At 46.3% G+C, this 14412-nt stretch overlaps 1 protein-coding gene across 6 annotated transcripts in view; it reads right to left on the bottom strand.

Moving 5' to 3' along the window:
* Positions 1-14412, bottom strand: part of RIPOR2 (RHO family interacting cell polarization regulator 2) — a 206998-nt gene that overhangs the window by 68224 nt on the left and 124362 nt on the right. Inside the window, exon 1 of one of the 6 annotated variants that reach the window (XM_043908369.1) lies at positions 12854-13131. The exons of the other annotated variants lie outside the window; for them this stretch is intronic. The gene's annotated coding sequence lies outside the window, so the exon portion shown is untranslated. Of the gene's footprint in view, positions 1-12853; positions 13132-14412 lie in introns of those variants that run through there. 6 annotated transcript variants of the gene reach the window in all.

The raw sequence follows: 14412 nt of genomic DNA, 5'->3' as shown, positions 1-14412 counted from the left end.
AAGTACAGAGAACGTTAAATGTGGGTGTTCAGTACAATCCAATAGGATGGGCAGAATTTGGAATGTGAACTGGGCAATGTCTTTAAAAAAAAAAATGACATGCATTCATGTAAGAATGTATTTTGATCCCTAGGAGGGACAAAATTTTTCTCTGCACCAAAAATATATCATTCAGCAGTATGGGTTTATTGTTTCCGAGTCGGCAGTGCGGGTGTTTCAGCCCCAAGAGCAGATGCCCTCCAACTGTTCAGCCTGGACTATGAGGGTGAAGAGAAAAGGGGGGGCAACAGCATGGACAGGTGGCTGGACACAGCCAGTCATTGCACCCCCTACCCTTCTGCTGCCTTCCAGAGCTGGATTTCAGACCATGCTGTGTGCCACAATTAATGTTCTCAGCAGGGAAGGGCAGGTTCAAATTTATCAGTTATGTTTCTGTTAGGACTTTCAGAGTCAAGGAAAATGGTTTAGGTGGGAGCATTTGTCTTAGTAAATGAGAGTACACTTAAACTTAACACGTGTATATATAGGTTACAGATTTCCTGAGAGTCAACTCAGAGACGATGTCATGCCATCATAGCTCTAATTAAAAGAGGGTCTCAGGTGAGACAGAGATTGCTGCAGTCAGTGTCTTTGTAAGCAACAGAGAGAAGCAGCAAGTAAGAACAACGAAGCAGCAGGATCCAGAAGCTCAAACACACACGTTCACATATAGACACCTCAAGTTTATGGTGTGTGGTTAGACCATCAGTCTGCAGGCACACAATCAGTGTGAATGTCCTCTTTGGAACAATGACCTCTGCTCAGTTTCCTCGTCTCTAAACACTTACATCAGTAAGTTATTGTGATAATTAAGGGAAATCAAGCCTGTAAAGTATAATGCACAGAGTACGTACTCAGTAAAACGGACGTCTGCTACGACCACCACCACCATCACCGTCATCATCACTGTCATCATTGTAATCAAGGTCAAGGATAAAAAGAGATATGGCCTCACCTAAACAATGACAGTTTCATGTTCTTATGCTCTGCTTCATTTTGCTAATGGAGTTGGTCTTGCTAAAACCCAAGATCTCAAGTGCTGAAATCTGGTGCTGTAATAAGATTATCGTGAAGGTGCAACTCAATTGTCTCAGCTGGGCTCCCCTGTGAGGGCGTGTGGGGAAGGGAGCAGTCATCCTCAATCTTCTGTTAACCTTGTCTGAAGACAAAAATCTGATCACGGCATGTAACTTGACCTTAGAAAAGTCGAATCTTTCTGGTCCCCCCAAACAGAGCAACTGAAGGCCAAAAATGCATATTTCTTTTTCTCTTCATGGAGTTTACTTTGATTGTTCCTTTTGGATCTTTAGGAGAATGTGATGGCGGGATAAGAGAATAAGAGTGAAGGTCGACGTGCAGTGCTGACTTCCGAACCTCACTGCAGTGTTCTGGTTAACAAGCTCAATTTCACCTCGTCTAAGCTCCCACATAAGACATTTCTTTTACAATTCGTTGCTGGGGTAATCTGACCTTCGAGGAATTGCTCCATGTCCATCTTCCTGACTGTAGTAACTTTAGCGATAACCTAGTATATACTTGTTTTGGTTTGGCTACAGGGAGGTTCAGAGCAAAACTTGCTGCTCAATCATAGCATAAACATTCATTCTTTAAAGTTAGAATATTGATTTTTCTGAGTTCTTCCTTTTAAAACTTATTCTCTTTTTAACTGTATGATATTATAACCTGTCTCAAATTTTTGAAAAGTTATGAAGAATAATTTTTTTTAAATAAATGTTAACCAAATCTAGTCAAAGCTATGATTTTTCCAGCAATCACATATGGATGTGAGAGCTGGACCATAATAAAGGCTGAGCACTGAAGAACTGATGCTTTCAAATTGTGGTGCTGAAGAAGACTCTTGAGAGTCCCTTGGACTGCAAGGAGATCAAACTAGTCAATCCTAAAGGAAATCAATCCTGACTATTCACTGGAAGGACTGATGCTGAAGCTGAAACTCCAGTACTCTGGCCACCTGATGTGAAGAACCAATTCATTGGAAGAGACCCTGATGCTGGGAAAGGTTGAAGGCAAAAGGCGAAGGGGGCGGCAGAGGGTCAGATGGTTAGACAGCATCACTGACTCAATGGACATGAATTTGAGAAGACTCTGGGAGATAGTGGAGGACAGGGGAGCCTGGCGTGCTGCAGTCCATGGGGTCGCAAAGAGTTGAACGTGACTTAATGACTGAACAATATCAACAAAAACCAAATCTTATTTTTCTCCCAATTACCATAGATGAATTCAAAGAGGCTTTAACAGCTCTTGCTTGCTTTAACCTATGGCTTGGCAAAAGTCATGAGCATATTTCTGTCTCTGTCCACTCACTGCCCCATAATTTGTTCCAGCTGCTTGTTTCAGTTTTAGTTTTTGGAAGACAGTAGATCTCAGAGGTTCTGGACAATGTGGAAACTAGCAATCATTATTATAAATCCCCTCTAAATCTTGATAAACAAAATAATCATCATTCCCACTGAATTATTCCCACGAAGGAAATTTTACTCAGGCTAACATAGGGCCCATGAAGACAATTTCTCTTGCATTGATTTAAAAAATGGGCACTTCTGGAAAAGATTACACAGGAGTTAAGACAGTGAATCAAAGCTTTTGTTCTGAAAATTATATTCAAATGTAGTCAGTCCAAATCTGAGAACTCTATTTGTGATGCAAATCAAAGGCAAAAAATACTTCTGTTTAACAAACCAATGCAATTTTTCATATCACACACTAGTTACCAGTTTTAAGTCTTCTCTGAGAACAGAGGGATAGAAGGGTGAAACATGCATGGATTAACCAGATCTGACACCATTCATTTTCTTCAGCTGCAGGTAATTCCCCTGCATAATTCTCCTATGCATAAATTAAACTGCATGAATTAACAATGATCTTGTTTTCCTACATTCAGTAATTAAGACAAAATTGATCAAGAGACACTTTACATGTGGGTATGGATTAGACAATGGTCCTTCTAAAAGAGAAGGAATGACTCCTTTTTTCTTTCAAGTTGGGCTTCCCAGGTGGCTCAGTGGTAAAGAATCCACCTGCCAAACAGGAGACGTGGGTTCAGTCCCTGGGTCAGGAAGATCCCCTGAAAAAGGAAATGACAACCCACTCCAGTATTCTTGCCTGGAAAATTCCATGGACAAAGGAGCTTGGCAGGCTACAGTCCATGGGGTCACAAAGATTTGGACATGACTTAGTGACAGAACAACAAAATTGCTTTTTCTCCATTTCCCTCCCCTTTTGTGGGATTTTCAGATCTCTGAGGCATTGTAAGGGACAATGCTGGTAACGGGGAGGGGGAAGGCTTACCACTGACACTGTCATTTGTCAGAATGGATCGTTTACCCAGTAGAAAAATGTCTGTTTCCTTGTGATCAGGTACCTCTCAGCGCAGGCACAATGCCTACTTAGCTGGGCTGATGAATCTTTTGGCTGGATAATGTGAAAAAACTTCTCGGTGATTACAGTAGAATCCTGAGGTGTCTCATTAATGCCTTGATATCAACTAAGAATCTCAACCTGAAAACCACGTGGACCATCTGAGTACCAAGAGACTAAGCCAAGTGATCTGGGAACCACAAGCCAGCTAAGTTCTGTGGAGGAACTCAGGCTTATGGAACAGGCTACTAACTGGCCGTCATGGGAACTCTGAATTTGGGGTTTTTGTATATTTACATCCACAGCTACAATCCAGACTTGATACAAGGCTACCCGGATTTAAAACTGAACTCTCCCTTTACTAATTTTGCTGAATGTCAGTTCTCTCATCTATAATACAGATGATAAAATTTTACATTGGGGTCATTGTGAGAATTCAGGGAATGAATGCATATGCTTGGCATATTGGAAATGCTATTAAATGATAGCTATTATTATTAATATTACATAAAACATTTTAATTTAGATTCAATGCTTTGCTATGGAAGAGGGGCTTTATGTCAACATCCAATATGAGATACAAGTGAACACATCTATAATTCAGAAATTGGGTTTGTATTTTGTGGGGGGAGTGTGTTATTTTTTAAATTACAAAGACTTCAGACTCCCCTGTGTCTACATTCAGGATTGCATAATTTACTCAAAGAGAAAAGAGAATCTACATGCAAGATCTGTGTGCAGTGTGCTCTGTTGTTCAGGAACTAGCCCACCAGACTCCTCTGGCCATGGAATTTTCCAGGCAAGAACACTGAAGTGAGTTGCTATTTCCTACTCCAGGGGATCTTCCTGACCCAGGGATCGAACCGACATCTCCTGCATCTCCTGCATTGCGGGTAGAGTCTTTACCACTGAGCCACCTGGGAGGCCCCACGTGCACGATCTACCTGCATCTATTTCCCCTCAGCTGGACTGTAGAGGAGAGATACTCATTCCTTAAACTAAGACTACACATTCTCTCAATACTGTTTCAGTACCTCTAGCTTGATCACTGTATATTCACATACATAAAAGCTCCCTGAGCTAACGCAGCCCCTCAGGCTCTTCTGGCTCTGGCTGTTTTCTTCCATTAATGGCGAAACAGCCATTTTGCAACATTCAGAGCCAAAACAAATTACATCTGGAAAATACCTTAATGTGAAGAAACACACTTTGAGGATCTAAAAAAAAAAAAATAATAAGTAACCCTTTAAAAAGTAACAGCACGTGTCATTTCTGTCCTATTTTAGCCCGAAGACTATTTGACAAAATTCAAAGGGCAACCTTTCTCAGGGATGTCATGGGAGCCTGAAAAGGGAGCAGTTCCTGACCTTTCTTGTGTCATTATCAGGGCAGGTTTCCACTTGCAAAATACTGCATCAAACTGAGAGCATTAGTCAGGTAAGAAAAAACAGTTGTGCTTCAGGCTCTCAATGAATTAGGCTTCAAGCAGGCCATATTTTGGTGCCTGAAGGTGTGGGCAGGCAGAACAAATTATCCATCCCTCTCTCCAGCTTAACACTGATTTTGCTACAGAGGCGAATGGAATGGATATTCTGGAGTGGCAGACCCCGAACGAGAGTGAGAAAGGCTAGGCACTAACCCAACCTCTTAGATATACTAGCACCGTGATTTTGCACAAGCCAGTTAATCCTTTTGTTTTGTTTCCTAATTGGTGAAACCAGGGACATTAATGTTAGTCCTGCCTACATCATGGGGTTCTCTGGTTTAACAGGACAATGGGTGTGCTGGAAATTGTTGAAAACTGCAAAAACCCACTGTAATAGAAGGTGCTATTTAGACTAATGCATTATTAATATTATGTACTATTTCCAGGGGACACCTTGAACCTCAGAAGTATACTTTAGGTATCAAGGAAGGAGGCATGTGGAAAAAAGAAGTGGTAAGAGCTGTCAGCCTGCAGGCGAGGAAGGGCTTGCCAGGGTGGCTAGCTGTACTTGATCGTGGGTTTGTCTGGCCATGTTTCATCTCTTTTTCTCCATCTCCTAAGTGGGTCCCTCATTTGACAACACTCTCTAAAGTAAAGACTTGCGGTACTTCTACTGGCCACACTGAGACAACTCTACTTTCAAAAGAAGTTCCTGGGAGTCTTGCTTATTCACCTGTTGAATTAGCCAATGTGAAATTCTCTCTCAAGGCTACCAATTCCCCTTTCCCTAACTCCTCCCCCAACACACCAACCTCAAACTGTTCGCTTCCAATACCTATTTTAAGAATGGGTTTCTCTAGTCAATATTCAACAGGAGGAAAGGTGGGCTTTAGATCTGGTTATTCTACTACTGACAACTGTCATGCTATTTACCTCACAGTGAAGAAATGTGAAATGTGATAGGAATAACAAAAAATTGTGGTTTTAATTGACCTTATTTCTGCATCCGATAGTATGGACTAAAACAACAACAGTGAGTCAGGAGCTGGGAAAGGCTCTGCTGCAGTCAGACGGTGGCTGGACATGGAGTAGTAGGGAACAGAGAAGCTGGGGGCTGGTCAGGCGCCTCTCTTTCTTCCTGTGGTCCCAGGCCTTTCCCTGAGGTCGGTTAATTTGGGCTTCCTCACAGCATGGCAGCCTCAGGATCGTCAGATAGCTTACATGGTGGCTGATAGCTTCAAGAGCTAGTGAGAAGCTGAGTTATCTTTTGTGAACTAGCCTTGGAAGTCAATTCTCTATGAGTCAAGAGAGCCATGATTTTGAGGGAAGGGAACAAAAACCTCATTTCTCAATGGCAAGAGTATCAAAGTCACTATATAGGAAGGGCCTTATAGGGTGGGAGATACTGTTGAGGCCATCTTTGGAAAACACAGTTTGCCATATAGACTATCTATATGTCAATAATTATCCCTGATACTGATACTTATGTATAATCCCTCCTTAATACCACCCTGCCAACAATAGCTAACAGATCAGTTAGTAACTTCTAATTCAGTAAAACAGGCAACTATTCTGAGGCCTTCTCCTCCTCTCCCCCTTGTGCCTTAATGACTTAATAACACTTGTTAAACTTCCTAAATATCTCAGGCATCCAATTCTGTCCTGCCGTGTCCACATGCCTCCGTCCCTCAGGGCGCAGTGCATATACACTGTAGCTCTCCAGGCTCCCCATGCCTTCTCTTGGCAGCTACAATGGCTATCTGTGATTGGCACTGGATGTCATTCTAAGCCCCATCTTGGTGACTTTCAGTAATGAAGCCTGGAAGTGGAAAACTACATTTCCCAGAATCCCCTGTAGCTCAGATTCTGCACATGATGCAGGTGGCCTCCCTCCACCAGTGTGCTTGCTGCAAGATTTGAAGGGGAGGCTGTGGTATTAAGCTTCCTATGGCTGCTGTAATGAATTACTATAAATTCAGTGGCATAAGGTGACAAATTAAGATTTACAGTTCAGAAGGCCAGAAGTCTGAAATGGCTCTCACCGGGCTAAAATCAAGGTGTCAGCACAGGTGTGTTCCCTTCTTAAGACCCTAGGGAAGAACCCAGTTCCCTGGCTTTTCTAGCTTCTAGAAGCCACCCACATTTCTTCTCTTGGGGCTTCTTGCTCCACTTTCAAAGTCAGCAATGCTGCATCTCTCTGGGCCTTCTTCCATAGTCACATGACCACAGCTGGGAAAGGTTCTCTGCTTTTAAGGGCTGATGAGATTAGCCTGGGCCCAGGTGGAGCATCCAGGATAATCCCAAGGAGCTTGACTTTAGCATCTTTCCAAAGGTCCTTCTGTCATGGAAGGTAACATCTTCATTTACAGGTTTGGAGGGATTAGGCCATGGATATCTTTGAGGGGGGGCGGCACATTATTTTGCCTACTATGCTGTACTTCCACCTCTTCTGTTGTCACCGCTGGCAATCACCTTCATGGACTACCTGGTTTCTCTGTGGTGGCTTCCTGGCTGGTCGTTTCCTGACCGTGGCAGTGACGGCTTCCTTCTGGAGAGAGCAGCTTCCTAAATCATCAGGCAGTGTCTTCACGATTGACCAGGCAGTGACTCCATTACAACACGACTTTCAAAGTTGTTCCAGAAAGCTCGACATACAGTGTGTTTCCCTGGCCTTCCTGACCCAACAATTTTGTAAGTCATTTTATTTTACCTTCTTTCTGCTGAGTGGATTCTGTTGTCTGCAACAGAATCCCGATCCACATTCTCAGTGCTATATCCCTGTGTATGTCTATTTTTCTCTTTTCTAAGCTCCACGTATTTCTGATGGTGAACCATCACCAAGACAACTAAACTGTATTATAATTTTGGAAGATATGGTTCATTTCAAAGTGGCTAAAACGCTGCTAAATAACTTTATAAGAGAAAAGTATGGCATTGCCATTCAAGGGTTACTGGTAGTTATCCTGGAATATTTATTTGGGGTAATTGACCTTGAACCTCTGTATCTCAGCAGGGAGGACATTAATTAGAAGGTGGACTGTCACAGTTAAGGCCAAGACCAAGTCTCTCCAGGCCTTCTTACACAGCAAAAAGTAGGGAAAGTAAATGCTGTCCCAGGAATAATCTCTCGGGAATTTACACTTGCTCCAGGAAACTGTCACTCTGGATTTATTCCCCCTGCTAGGGGAAGGAAAAACCATGTGCTCTTTGTGTTCATCTGTGTTGCTTTTGTTATTTGTAAGGTACCTTCCCCCCAACCCCGCCCTTGCCTCTCTTCCAAAAGTCCTCCTAGAAGACAAGGACAGAAGGGGACAAGCTTGAAGAGAATGGAGTCATTGTTCCTTCAGTTTCTTCCTGAACAATCTGCTTGAGGAGAAAGAGATCACTTCCAGTGCTAGAGGTGAAAGCCACAGCATTAAACCCCAAAGACAGGTGACTTACACAAGAAAGAGTTGTAAGGCATTGTTCTGTACATAGGTTGTTTTTCGGGATGGTCATCACCAGCCTGGTTCTAATACCGTTGCCGTTATTAATAGCCTTATTTCATAACTGTGCCCATCTGACCTTTGCCAGGCACACTGCTTTGCTGTCCTGAACTGGTCTACCTTCATCTTAAATCTAGGTCACAGGCAGTGAGTTCACACTGGATGCCTATGACTTGTGAGGCAGCACGTAAGCCCTGTGGACCCAGGAGTGAACAAGATGGGCCCTCTGTGCCCTCAGAGAGCTCACAATCTTCCTAGTTTTCTTATCTGGTGAGTCTTCTCTTCTCCCTTCCATTTATCTATAATCTTACCAAAGATGATGAAATCCTCACTGACTACTCCAGTCACAGCCTTCCTCGCCTTCCTCTGACCTCCCTTAGCCCCTTTTCTAGGGTGACCAAACCAGAATCCTTCTGAGTGAAAGGGGTGCTATTAACATTTATGCTCATGCTGAGACAATAGATGTCAGGAGGGCAAACCAAGACATGCGGCCAGCACTCTGTCCAACACAGCTGGGTTCCTCCTCCTTCTCTACCAGACTGTGCACTTCCTAGAAGGTATAATCAGTATCTTACACTTCTATATTGAATGAAAAATTTAATTCTGGCCAGATCCCAGTGCTCCCTTAAATTACAGAACATTGTAATTTAGGACTTGGACTTCCAATCCATCCCAGAAATACAAATGATTATTCATCACTTTATTATACTTTTATATTTGTTTATCACTTTATTATATTTGAATGCTAAATGGTGTGAAAAACATTCCCTTTGTCTAAGACACTGCCATCCTCCATCTGGCAGAGAGCTCATTTTGAGCTTATGAAACACAGAAACATTGCACCTCATTTGCTCTCACTGTTGAAAAGAAATCTAATTTTCTTTTTTAATTAGTGTGATGGACGTGTGAAAACATTCATCTCCTCCACACAGTGCTCATCAGTGTCATGTAAACGATGGGCACAAGAAAATAAATCGCAGTGGTTTCTTTTCTCGGTGGTGTCCAGGGAGGGCACCCGGCATCGGGCCATGTGTAAAACGATCTTTTCTAGGTAACTGGCCACATTCGAGAAAAACATCTATTATTTTGAGGGAATATTTCCAACTAAAGTGGGATAAGTACACTGTAACCAAAAAAACCCCCACAACCCACCACCCCCCCAACAATAACAACAAACCTTGGCCATTCCCCCAGCGAGGAACTTGGTGGCCTCAGAGAGGAGATAGGAAGAGGGGGGAGGACGTGTGGGTGTTTCGGTGTTAATTCATTCAAGATCTGTGCATTCAGTGCTTTTGTTTCGTGGATTCTGCTGGAAGGCCTCCATGTGCACAATGGGGGAGGTTTTCATTTCCAGGGGGAAAATGTGCGGAGAAACCGTCTATAAGGATATGATTTCGAAAGTGGAGGGGAATGAAGCCAAGGAGGGTTCCCTCCAGAGGAAAAGGCGCATAGTCATAATCGCTCTCCTTTTCTGAACAGATCTTTCTAATAATCACACTATGGGGTGTTTACATGACAACGGCTTCACGGAGCCACCCCGTGTCTAGGTTTGCCTTTGGGGAACCAATTATGTGCTGCTGGCCTATCTGTACCTCCTCTCCCCACCCCCACCCCCAATTCCCTTGCTTCATTGTCTCTTTTCAGCTAGTATTCTTTTCTGGTTGAATGGCCACAAACACAAGCTGTCTATCTCCTCCAAGTCGGTGGAGTTGGGCTTGGCAGATGAAAATAACCTTGGTGAAGGAGTCGTTCAGAAGCACAAGGCCCGGGCCATGGCCACCAGGGCGGAGGAGGTCCACGTGGAAGGTCAAATATCTGCCACTGCCCCGAGGAGAACCCATTGTATAAACAAAACAAGACTTTCACTTCTACCACCACTTCCTCCCAAGAAAAGGAAGAAACTGAGTTTAGACCTCTATCTTCTTTTCAGAAGAGAAACAAGACAGCCTTTTATCTTTTTCCCCAACTCACTGAACACAATGAGCAGTAAAGGAAAACACTGGTTTGCAAACACTTCAACCCCAGGGACGGCTGTTCACCCAACTCTACCATTTAATATGAAAAGTGCAGGCTGCGCTGTTCGCCCTACATAACGGCCTCTGTCTGTGTTTTAGCCTCCTGATGCCGAGGGTGAGTCAATAATACATGAATTAACCCAAAATCCAGCAGAGCAGGGACTTGGTTATAATCACAGCTGGGCACGTGGTTGGTATCATAGCTGGGCTGTGGGGTTTTACCACACTAGGATGTATCCACTCAGCAACCTCAGGCTTACGGTAGGACACCTGACTATCATCAGGAGGGCCCCAAGTCAACGGACTTCAGTACTAAAGAGTAGAATTTTGAAGTGACACCCACAGACATAAATATCTCCTTCCCAGGCCCCTTGGTTTCTCCAGGTCACCCTTGAAGAGGGATCTATGTGTCCCTTTTCTGCTGGAAATAATCTGACTTTGCAGTCAACAGCAAGAAGATAGCCGCGGCCAGCATTTGTGTTCGAGTACACAGAATTCTAGGCAAGTCAAGTCCCCAGTGCAGGCTTTTAGTTTTTCCTCACTCTAGCTTGGGATTTCTTTATATTTATACTGAAGATAAAATAGTCAAAACCAAAATCTCACACTGGACTGGCAGAGGAAGAGAAAAGCGGCACCCACTGGGGGCCTTTCAGAAAAGCAACATATGCAGTACGTTTTTATTTAAACAGATCTTCACTCTTCAGGTTTTCAGATGTTTGGATGCAGCAGATTTTTGGACAGACAAATGCATCAGCTTCCTGGGGAACAGCCAGGATTTGGCAGCATCTCTGCAGCCTCTGCAACAAGAGGCTGACCCTGAGGGCTGGGCTAGGAGGGGTGGGGAAGAGCAGGGAGACCCTTTCCTCTAGTGGCTCTTCCCCTGAGTAGACACACCCCTGCAATTTGTTCCTACAGCAGGTTAGCCACTGGCTGCTTCCTAATTAACCACTGGAGAGTAGCCTGATGATGTTCATTCTTGAAGAGTTCACAGCTGACATCCCCTGCTTGGAACAGCAGCTATAACAGTCTGATGGAGACACAAAGGAGGCAGACAGTGGGGGTGAGAGGGAAAAATCAGAGGCTGTTCTGAAAAGGCTGGAGAAGCAAGAGGAAGAGGGGAAGTAAGTGAGCATGAATATACTAAACTGGGGGTGGCTAGGACTAGAGGAGCATACTCGGAGCCAGGTAGACCTGATAGGAAACAAAAAGGAAGAAGTGATCACGTGTCAGATAACAAAGGGGCAAAGGCTCAGAGGAGATGCCCAGTCCCATACAGAGCACAAGTACAGTCTCTTTAGGAGTGGGGGACGATTGGTCACAGTCCTAGAACTTGGCAGTGAGTGGAGAGCAAGTGAGGAGGGAGGGAGGAGAAAAGACAGATCCAGACTGGTTTCCAAGACAATCAGGGTTGTTTCCCCCGGCCCCCAAGCTTAGACGTTTCCTCTCTGTCACTCACTCGAGCAACACGTTGGTATCTTCAGGATAAGGACCCTCGACGCTGCCAACATCCCCTCTGCACCACCCCCGCCCCTCCCCCAACAGAAGTCCGTCCGGTTATCTCGCTTTTCCACTTGCTCTCTTGCTCCCGCGGGAGCTGTCACTTCGCCCGAGCGACCGGCCCAGCACTTCTCCCACCTTAACATCTGGATGGCTTCCGCTCGTCTCATTGCCAACAGCAGCTACCTTCTCCTAGACTGAGGCTCTCTATGCGCTCCCCACCATCCTGGGGGAGGGGGACAGGAGGTTATGGTCTCGCGGTAACAGAGGTGCAGATGCTTCTTTTTCCTAGACCATCTCCCAAGCCACAGAAACTTGCACCGGTGCTCCGTCCTCAGGTGCATCGATACCCCTTACCCCGTCGTTTTTCTAGACGCTGGTTGGCATCAGTGCCATACATTTCCCCTTCTTGCTCCCCGCCCAGTTCTCATTCCCCCACCTCACACTGCCGGTTTGGAATCCAGACTCGGAGGGATGACGCTGGTTCGTAGCCAAACTGAATCCGGGCAGCCTCGGGGCAAGTTAGCATCCCAGAGGCTGTAATCCCAGATGCGAGCTGGACTCCCCGTGGGCGCTGACAGTGCCGGAAGTCGCTCGGCTGCAACCAGTATCCTAGGACCTGCATCCCGAAGCGCTCGCACCAAGCCCCCTCCCCGGACACCTAATGTCCAGCCACGCACATCCTCGCCCCAGAAACAACGCTCCAGTCCCCGGGCACTGCCGCGGGCCCCTCACCATCTTCTGGGCCGGTCCTTCCACGTTCCTGGGCATCCCTCCGTTCTGCCTTCAAAAGTGCTTGTGTCCCCTTACTGCCCAGCAACTTAGCGTCTCTATCCTGTGGGCATCAGACACCCGAACGCTCCCAGGCGGAGGAAACCAAGGACGCCCCGGTCCCAAGGGCTCCTTAACAGGCGACACTCATTCAAGCCGACGACACCCTCGCCACAGAGACCTCACCCGGACTGTCAGCAAGATCAGCAGCAAAAAAAGAACAAATAAAAAGGTGCACATACCTAAAGACGAAGGCTCCTTGTCATGACAGGGGGACACTTGAGGTCTCCGGCTTAGAATAACAGCCTCCGTGCCAATGCAATGCCCGGGGCCGCCCGCACCTCGGCTCTGCAGACAGCCTGAGCGCGCTCACTCGGGGAAAGGGACAAAGGGTCGCGGGACGCGCTCGGGCCCCGCGTCCAGGCCCCGGCGCCGGCGGCCGACCTCCCTCCTCAGCTCGCGGCAGCCAGCGGCGGCGCGGGCTGAAGTTGCGGGGCCGGCTGCGCGCGGAGCGAGCGCGGCGGCGGCCGCGCGGGGGGCGGGGGGCGGGGGGCGGGGAGCGCGGGGGCGGGGCGGGCGCGGGGCCCGCGGCGTCGCCGGGGCGGGGCGGGGGAGCCAGCTGCTTGACAGTTACTCCAGCCCAGCTCCAAAGGCTGCGCTTTGCTGTCGGCGGCCAGCTGATCGCCGCCACGCCGAGATCCTTGGCACGGGCTGGTGTCACCGCTTTGGAGTTATCCCTGGAATTCGCGCAGGGGATCGAGGGCTTTGGAACAGCCGAGGCCAGCAAAGGCTCTTTCAGCTAACCTTTTGGGATTTCGAAGAGAGGCTGTGCATCGAAACAATGCGCTGGGGCGACATCGGTGACGTGTGCGTGCGTGAGTGTGTGTGTGTCTGTGTGTGTGAAGTTGGTTGCCCCTGGCAAGTGTCGTGTTGGAAAGCCCCCTTGACGTTTGCTTTGTGTGGGCTCTCGGCTAGAGCTTGTTTGAGCAGCGAGATCTCATAACAATGGGGAGAAACAGAATTGTCTTATTTTGTTTTGGCAGATTAGAACGATACATAATCTGTTTTCTTTAGGAAAGTGTGGAGCTGACAGGCAAAGACATTCCATGGAAATAGTCTTTGGAGTGGAAACTGTCCAATCCTGGGAGTGTACAAGGACCCAGAGACAAGGTCTCTGCCTCTTCTTAAATAGGGAATCTCTTATGAAGTCTCAGTTTCCTTATCTGTAAAGTCATCATCCTGAATGAACTGTGTACCTAGAGTATGTTAAATAGAATGGTGCATCCCTATTCCCAACTTGGGTGAGACTCAATGAGTTTAGATGTGGACCAAAAGAGAACATTTGAGGACACTGTGTCCTTACCCAGTGGTGATAACGAGACTGCGTCGTCACACCTGGATTCTGAGACAAACCATAGTCTAACCGGCTACATCATAGCTGACCTAAGGATTCAACAGGAGGAGCAGGGTGTACTTGAAGCCTAGAAAGGGCACCCAAGAGCAAGCCCTGGTCACCAGGTCACTGCCTTAGACTATGGAGGAGAGCCTGAGCAGTGAGTGCCTTGACAGGCTGCACGCTTCATGACAGCTGGATTTTTCCACACACCCACCTCCCTCTGTCCTTCTTCCAACTGACTAAATAGTTCCTAACAGCACTCATTTTTCCCAAAGAGACTTTCCTTCAGGAGAGAAAATGTGTTGACCACATGATATGAACATTCCAGTCTTCCTGGCAAGTTATTCCTCGTATGTGTTCAATAATTGGTATTCTGGCCAATATGTGTCCCTAGTGAGTTAGCTT

The sequence above is a fragment of the Cervus elaphus genome, chromosome 7, assembly GCF_910594005.1.
Source record: "Cervus elaphus chromosome 7, mCerEla1.1, whole genome shotgun sequence".
NCBI lineage: Eukaryota > Metazoa > Chordata > Mammalia > Artiodactyla > Cervidae > Cervus > Cervus elaphus.
The sequence above is the reverse complement of the archived record's forward strand: the minus strand, read 5'-3'. Positions and strand labels throughout refer to the sequence as shown.